Source organism: Salvelinus namaycush, unplaced genomic scaffold (assembly GCF_016432855.1).
Source record: "Salvelinus namaycush isolate Seneca unplaced genomic scaffold, SaNama_1.0 Scaffold1836, whole genome shotgun sequence".
Taxonomy (NCBI): Eukaryota; Metazoa; Chordata; class Actinopteri; order Salmoniformes; family Salmonidae; genus Salvelinus; species Salvelinus namaycush.
The window spans coordinates 1-7,500 of NW_024058604.1; positions in this window are offsets into that span (position 1 = coordinate 1).

Here is a 7,500-nt window from a genome sequence, read left to right on the forward strand (position 1 = left end):
TCCTTACCACAGTTATAGCCCTCCCAATGCATCCTTACCACAGTTTATAGCCCTCCCAATGCATCCTTACCACAGTTTATAGCCTCCCAATGCATCCTTACCACAGTTTATAGCCCTCCCAATGCATCCTTACCACAGTTTATAGCCCTCCCAATGCATCCTTACCACAGTTTATAGCCTCCCAATGCATCCTTACCACAGCTTCCAGCCCTCCCAATGCATCCTTACCACAGTTTATAGCCCTCCCAATGCATCCTTACCACAGCTTACAGCCCTCCCAATGCATCCTTACCACAGTTTATAGCCCTCCCAATGCATCCTTACCACAGTTTATAGCCCTCCCAATGCATCCTTACCACAGCTTACAGCCCTCCAATGCATCCTTACCACAGCTTCCAGCCCGCCCAATGCATCCTTACCACAGTTACAGCCCTCCCAATGCATCCTTACCACAGTTTATAGCCCTCCAATGCATCCTTACCACAGCTTCCAGCCCGCCCAATGCATCCTTACCACAGTTTATAGCCCTCCCAATGCATCCTTACCACAGTTTATAGCCCTCCCAATGCATCCTTACCACAGTTTATAGCCCTCCCATGCATCCTTACCACAGCTTATAGCCCTCCCAATGCATCCTTACCACAGTTTATAGCCCTCCCAATGCATCCTTACCACAGCTTCCAGCCCGCCCAATGCATCCTTACCACAGTTTATAGCCCTCCCAATGCATCCTTACCACAGCTTATAGCCTCCCAATGCACCCTTACCACAGTTTATAGCCCTCCCAATGCATCCTTACCACAGTTTATAACCCTCCCAATGCATCCTTACCACAGCTTCCAGCCCGCCCAATGCATCCTTACCACAGCTTATAGCCCTCCCAATGCATCCTTACCACAGCTTATAGCCCTCCCAATGCATCCTTATCACAGTTTATAGCCCTCCCAATGCATCCTTACCACAGTTATAGCCCTCCCAATGCATCCTTACCACAGTTTATAGCCCTCCCAATGCATCCTTACCAACAGTTATAAGCCCTCCAATGCCTCCTTACCACAGTTTATAGCCCTCCCAATGCATCCTTACCACAGTTTCTAGCCCTCCCAATGCATCCTTACCACAGTTTATAGCCCTCCCAATGCATCCTTACCACAGTTTATAGCCCTCCCAATGCATCCTCTTACCACAGTGTATAGCCCTCCCAATGCATCCTTACCACAGTTCTAATACCAGCCCTCCCAATGCATCCTTACCACAGCTTACAGCCCGTCCAATGCATCCTTACCACAGCTTATAGCCCTCCCAATGCACCCTTACCACAGTTTATAGCCCTCCCAATGCACCCTTACCACAGCTTTTCAGCCCTCCCAATGCATCCTTACCACAGTTTTATAGCCTCCCAATGCATCCTTACCACAGTTTATAGCCCTCCCAATGCCTCCTTACACAGGCTTCCGTAGCCCTCCCAATGCATCCTTACCACAGTTATAGCCCTCCCCAATGCATCCCTTACCACAGCTTACCAGCCCGCCCAATGATCCTTTACCACAGCTTATAGCCCTCCCAATGCATCCTTACCACAGCTTCCAGCCCTCCCAATGCATCCTTACCACAGTTTATAGCCCTCCCAATGCATCCTTACCACAGCTTACAGCCCGCCCCAATGCATCCTTACCACAGCTTCCAGCCCCCCAATGCATCCTTACCACAGCTTACAGCCCTCCCAATGCATCCTTACCACAGTTTATAGCCCTCCCAATGCATCCTTACCACAGCTTCCAGCCCGCCCAATGCATCCTTACCACAGTTTATAGCCCTCCCAATGCATCCTTACCACAGTTTATAGCCCTCCCAATGCATCCTTACCACAGTTTATAGCCCTCCCAATGCATCCTTACCACAGTTTATAGCCCTCCCAATGCATCCTTACCACAGCTTATAGCCCTCCCAATGCATCCTTACCACAGTTTATAGCCCTCCCAATGCATCCTTACCACAGCTTCCAGCCCGCCCAATGCATCCTTACCACAGTTTATAGCCCTCCCAATGCATCCTTACCACAGCTTATAGCCCTCCCAATGCACCCTTACCACAGTTTACAGCCCTCCCAATGCATCCTTACCACAGTTTATAACCCTCCCAATGCATCCTTACCACAGCTTCCAGCCCGCCCAATGCATCCTTACCACAGCTTATAGCCCTCCCAATGCATCCTTACCACAGCTTATAGCCCTCCCAATGCATCCTTACCACAGTTTATAGCCCTCCCAATGCATCCTTACCACAGTTTATAGCCCTCCCAATGCATCCTTACCACAGTTTATAGCCCTCCCAATGCATCCTTACCACAGTTTATAGCCCTCCCAATGCATCCTTACCACAGTTTATAGCCCTCCCAATGCATCCTTACCACAGTTTATAGCCCTCCCAATGCATCCTTACCACAGTTTATAGCCCTCCCAATGCATCCTTACCACAGCTTCCAGCCCTCCCAATGCATCCTTACCACAGTTTATAGCCCTCCCAATGCATCCTTACCACAGCTTACAGCCCTCCCAATGCATCCTTACCACAGTTTATAGCCCTCCCAATGCATCCTTACCACAGTTTATAGCCCTCCCAATGCATCCTTACCACAGCTTACAGCCCGCCCAATGCATCCTTACCACAGCTTCCAGCCCGCCCAATGCATCCTTACCACAGCTTACAGCCCTCCCAATGCATCCTTACCACAGTTTATAGCCCTCCCAATGCATCCTTACCACAGCTTCCAGCCCGCCCAATGCATCCTTACCACAGTTTATAGCCCTCCCAATGCATCCTTACCACAGTTTATAGCCCTCCCAATGCATCCTTACCACAGTTTATAGCCCTCCCAATGCATCCTTACCACAGCTTATAGCCCTCCCAATGCATCCTTACCACAGTTTATAGCCCTCCCAATGCATCCTTACCACAGCTTCCAGCCCGCCCAATGCATCCTTACCACAGTTTATAGCCCTCCCAATGCATCCTTACCACAGCTTATAGCCCTCCCAATGCACCCTTACCACAGTTTATAGCCCTCCCAATGCATCCTTACCACAGTTTATAACCCTCCCAATGCATCCTTACCACAGCTTCCAGCCCGCCCAATGCATCCTTACCACAGCTTATAGCCCTCCCAATCCATCCTTACCACAGCTTATAGCCCTCCCAATGCATCCTTACCACAGTTTATAGCCCTCCCAATGCATCCTTACCACAGTTTATAGCCCTCCCAATGCATCCTTACCACAGTTTATAGCCCTCCCAATGCATCCTTACCACAGTTTATAGCCCTCCCAATGCATCCTTACCACAGTTTATAGCCCTCCCAATGCATCCTTACCACAGTTTATAGCCCTCCCAATGCATCCTTACCACAGTTTATAGCCCTCCCAATGCATCCTTACCACAGCTTCCAGCCCTCCCAATGCATCCTTACCACAGTTTATAGCCCTCCCAATGCATCCTTACCACAGCTTCCAGCCCTCCCAATGCATCCTTACCACAGTTTATAGCCCTCCCAATGCATCCTTACCACAGCTTACAGCCCTCCCAATGCATCCTTACCACAGTTTATAGCCCTCCCAATGCATCCTTACCACAGTTTATAGCCCTCCCAATGCATCCTTACCACAGCTTACAGCCCGCCCAATGCATCCTTACCACAGCTTCCAGCCCGCCCAATGCATCCTTACCACAGCTTACAGCCCTCCCAATGCATCCTTACCACAGTTTATAGCCCTCCCAATGCATCCTTACCACAGCTTCCAGCCCGCCCAATGCATCCTTACCACAGTTTATAGCCCTCCCAATGCATCCTTACCACAGTTTATAGCCCTCCCAATGCATCCTTACCACAGTTTATAGCCCTCCCAATGCATCCTTACCACAGCTTATAGCCCTCCCAATGCATCCTTACCACAGTTTATAGCCCTCCCAATGCATCCTTACCACAGTTTATAGCCCTCCCAATGCATCCTTACCACAGTTTATAGCCCTCCCAATGCATCCTTACCACAGTTTATAGCCCTCCCAATGCATCCTTACCACAGCTTCCAGCCCTCCCAATGCATCCTTACCACAGTTTATAGCCCTCCCAATGCATCCTTACCACAGCTTACAGCCCTCCCAATGCATCCTTACCACAGTTTATAGCCCTCCCAATGCATCCTTACCACAGTTTATAGCCCTCCCAATGCATCCTTACCACAGCTTACAGCCCGCCCAATGCATCCTTACCACAGCTTCCAGCCCGCCCAATGCATCCTTACCACAGCTTACAGCCCTCCCAATGCATCCTTACCACAGTTTATAGCCCTCCCAATGCATCCTTACCACAGCTTCCAGCCCGCCCAATGCATCCTTACCACAGTTTATAGCCCTCCCAATGCATCCTTACCACAGTTTATAGCCCTCCCAATGCATCCTTACCACAGTTTATAGCCCTCCCAATGCATCCTTACCACAGCTTATAGCCCTCCCAATGCATCCTTACCACAGTTTATAGCCCTCCCAATGCATCCTTACCACAGCTTCCAGCCCGCCCAATGCATCCTTACCACAGTTTATAGCCCTCCCAATGCATCCTTACCACAGCTTATAGCCCTCCCAATGCACCCTTACCACAGTTTATAGCCCTCCCAATGCATCCTTACCACAGTTTATAACCCTCCCAATGCATCCTTACCACAGCTTCCAGCCCGCCCAATGCATCCTTACCACAGCTTATAGCCCTCCCAATCCATCCTTACCACAGCTTATAGCCCTCCCAATGCATCCTTACCACAGTTTATAGCCCTCCCAATGCATCCTTACCACAGTTTATAGCCCTCCCAATGCATCCTTACCACAGTTTATAGCCCTCCCAATGCATCCTTACCACAGTTTATAGCCCTCCCAATGCATCCTTACCACAGTTTATAGCCCTCCCAATGCATCCTTACCACAGTTTATAGCCCTCCCAATGCATCCTTACCACAGTTTATAGCCCTCCCAATGCATCCTTACCACAGCTTCCAGCCCTCCCAATGCATCCTTACCACAGTTTATAGCCCTCCCAATGCATCCTTACCACAGCTTCCAGCCCTCCCAATGCATCCTTACCACAGTTTATAGCCCTCCCAATGCATCCTTACCACAGCTTACAGCCCTCCCAATGCATCCTTACCACAGTTTATAGCCCTCCCAATGCATCCTTACCACAGTTTATAGCCCTCCCAATGCATCCTTACCACAGCTTACAGCCCGCCCAATGCATCCTTACCACAGCTTCCAGCCCGCCCAATGCATCCTTACCACAGCTTACAGCCCTCCCAATGCATCCTTACCACAGTTTATAGCCCTCCCAATGCATCCTTACCACAGCTTCCAGCCCGCCCAATGCATCCTTACCACAGTTTATAGCCCTCCCAATGCATCCTTACCACAGTTTATAGCCCTCCCAATGCATCCTTACCACAGTTTATAGCCCTCCCAATGCATCCTTACCACAGCTTATAGCCCTCCCAATGCATCCTTACCACAGTTTATAGCCCTCCCAATGCATCCTTACCACAGCTTCCAGCCCGCCCAATGCATCCTTACCACAGTTTATAGCCCTCCCAATGCACCCTTACCACAGTTTATAGCCCTCCCAATGCATCCTTACCACAGTTTATAACCCTCCCAATGCATCCTTACCACAGCTTCCAGCCCGCCCAATGCATCCTTACCACAGCTTATAGCCCTCCCAATGCATCCTTACCACAGCTTATAGCCCTCCCAATGCATCCTTACCACAGTTTATAGCCCTCCCAATGCATCCTTACCACAGTTTATAGCCCTCCCAATGCATCCTTACCACAGTTTATAGCCCTCCCAATGCATCCTTACCACAGTTTATAGCCCTCCCAATGCATCCTTACCACAGTTTATAGCCCTCCCAATGCATCCTTACCACAGTTTATAGCCCTCCCAATGCATCCTTACCACAGTTTATAGCCCTCCCAATGCATCCTTACCACAGCTTCCAGCCCTCCCAATGCATCCTTACCACAGTTTATAGCCCTCCCAATGCATCCTTACCACAGCTTACAGCCCTCCCAATGCATCCTTACCACAGTTTATAGCCCTCCCAATGCATCCTTACCACAGTTTATAGCCCTCCCAATGCATCCTTACCACAGTTTATAGCCCTCCCAATGCATCCTTACCACAGTTTATAGCCCTCCCAATGCATCCTTACCACAGCTTATAGCCTTCCCAATGCATCCTTACCACAGTTTATAGCCCTCCCAATGCATCCTTACCACAGCTTATAGCCCTCCCAATGCATCCTTACCACAGTTTATAGCCCTCCCAATGCATCCTTACCACAGTTTATAGCCCTCCCAATGCATCCTTACCACAGCTTATAGCCTTCCCAATGCATCCTTACCACAGTTTATAGCCCTCCCAATGCATCCTTACCACAGCTTATAACCCTCCCAATGCATCCTTACCACAGTTTATAGCCCTCCCAATGCATCCTTACCACAGCTTCCAGCCCTCCCAATGCATCCTTACCACAGCTTATAGCCTTCCCAATGCATCCTTACCACAGTTTATAGCCCTCCCAATGCATCCTTACCACAGTTTATAGCCCTCCCAATGCATCCTTACCACAGTTTATAGCCCTCCCAATGCATCCTTACCACAGTTTATAGCCCTCCCAATGCATCCTTACCACAGTTTATAGCCCTCCCAATGCATCCTTACCACAGTTTATAGCCCTCCCAATGCATCCTTACCACAGTTTATAGCCCTCCCAATGCATCCTTACCACAGTTTATAGCCCTCCCAATGCATCCTTACCACAGTTTATAGCTCGCCCAATGCATCCTTACCACAGTTTATAGCCCTCCCAATGCATCCTTACCACAGTTTATAGCCCGCCCAATGCATCCTTACCACAGTTTATAGCCCTCCCAATGCATCCTTACCACAGTTTATAGCCCTCCCAATGCATCCTTACCACAGTTTATAGCCCTCCCAATGCACCCTTACCACAGTTTATAGCCCTCCCAATGCATCCTTACCACAGCTTCCAGCCCTCCCAATGCATCCTTACCACAGTTTATAGCCCTCCCAATGCATCCTTACCACAGTTTATAGCCCTCCCAATGCATCCTTACCACAGTTTATAGCCCTCCCAATGCATCCTTACCACAGTTTATAGCCCTCCCAATGCATCCTTACCACAGTTTATAGCCCTCCCAATGCATCCTTACCACAGTTTATAGCCCTCCCAATGCATCCTTACCACAGCTTCCAGCCCTCCCAATGCATCCTTACCACAGTTTATAGCCCTCCCAATGCATCCTTACCACAGTTTATAGCCCTCCCAATGCATCCTTACCACAGCTTACAGCCCTCCCAATGCATCCTTACCACAGCTTATAGCCCGCCCAATGCATCCTTACCACAGCTTATAGCCCTCCCAATGCATCCTTACCA